Raw genomic sequence first — 1,831 nt, forward strand, 5'->3', positions numbered from 1 at the left:
CACCTCTGCTGATGAAAGCCCCTCTGTGGTTTTCATAGCCTAACCAGCGGTTCTTGAGTTGAGGTCTCCGGAGCAGCTGCAGCATCACCCAGGAACAGGTTAAAAAAGTAGATCCTTCTTTTTTTCGGCTTCACTGGGTCTTAGTTGTGGGACACGAGATCTTCAGTTGAGGCATGCAGGATCTAGTTCCCTGACCAGGATTCGAGCCCGGGCTCCCTGCACTGGAAGTGAGGAGTCTTAGACACTGGACCCCAGGGTAGTCCCCAAAAAGCTGATTCTTGACTCCATTCCAGGTCTACTGACTCAGAGACTCAGGGATGGTACTCAAACACATGTGTCTACCAACCTCCGCAGATGATTCTGATGCTTGTTAAAGGGGGAGAACCCCTGGCCTAGACAATGTCCAGCCTCATCAGCTGAGCACCCAGGACCCTTATAGTCTGGCACTGGCTCTGCCTGCAGCATGGCAGCGTCTCTGCCCTGGACTCCAACCAGACTCAGGGGCAGCTTCTGGGCTGGCATTTACCCTGTGCCCTTGGGCAAGTCCCTCCAGCCTCCTGGTGCCTCGCCTTTCTGCCTCTGCCGTTACTCACAGGAGTGCTTAGCCTTGACACGGGATCACGGCGGAATGTGGCTGGCTTGGGGCCTGACGCGGAGCAATTCAGTGACCACTGTTCATTGAGTGACTGCTCTGTGCCAGGTGCTGTTTAGTCACTGGGGGTAAATCAATGAACAAAGCAAAGATCCCTGTCCTCATGGAGCTCATGTTCTACCCTGGGGAAATAAAGACCATAAGCAGAAAAATCCACTGTAAATCAGGGAGGTCAGGGAAGGAGACACGAGCAGGGACTTGAAGGAGGAAGGGCATCAGCTTGTGGATATCCGGGGAGGATGGCCCTGAGAGGCAGACCCTGAGTGAGGGCAGAGGCCCTCGGAAGGGTCAGGGGGCACGGCTGGCTTGCTGCAGCAAGGGATGCGAAGAGCGGGAGACTGGCACCAAGGGCATCAGAAAGGGCACAGGCCCAGAGTTTGTGGGCCTGCGTGCTCACATGCCCAGTCTTCTTCGTGACTCAGCGACCCTATGGACTCCAGCCTGCAGGGCTCCTCTGTCCATGGGGTTCTCCAGGCAAGAATACTGGAGTGGGTTGCCGTTTCCTGCTCCAGGGGATCTTCCCGGCCCAGGGATGGAACCGCTTCTCTTATGTCTCCTGCACTGGCAGATGGACTCTTTACCACTAGCGCCACCTGGGAAGCCCTTCATGGGCCTGGTAGGGCTACAATTAGAACTAAGAGTTTTCTCTGAGTGCAAGGGGAGCTCTCAGGAATTTAGTTTTAAGCCGCAAAATGACATCAATCAGACTTATACAGGCAGACCTCCTTTTACCGCACTTTGCTTTTTTTTGTGCTTCTCAGATGTTATGTTTTTCACAAGTTGAAGGTTTGTGGCAAACCTGCGGTGAGCAAGTCTCTTGACACCATTTTTTCTGACAGCGTTTGCTTACTTCCTGACCCCGTGTCACATTTTGGGAATTCTCGAAATCTTTTGGACTTTTTCATTGTTATTATATTTATTCTGGTGACCTGTGATCTTTAATTTCACATTGCAGAAAGATTAGGACTCGCTGGAGACTCAGATGATGGTTAGTATTTTTTTAGCAATAAGGTACTTTTCATTAAGGTAAGCTCTTTTAGACATATGCACACTTAATAGACTCCAGGCAAGAATACTGGAGTGGGCCGCCACTTCCCTCTCCAGGGAATCTTCCCAACCAGGGATCGAACCCAGGTCTCCTGCATTGCAGGTGGAGTCTTTACCGTCTGAGCTACCAGG

Source organism: Odocoileus virginianus, unplaced genomic scaffold (assembly GCF_023699985.2).
Source record: "Odocoileus virginianus isolate 20LAN1187 ecotype Illinois unplaced genomic scaffold, Ovbor_1.2 Unplaced_Scaffold_3, whole genome shotgun sequence".
Lineage (NCBI taxonomy): Eukaryota > Metazoa > Chordata > Mammalia > Artiodactyla > Cervidae > Odocoileus > Odocoileus virginianus.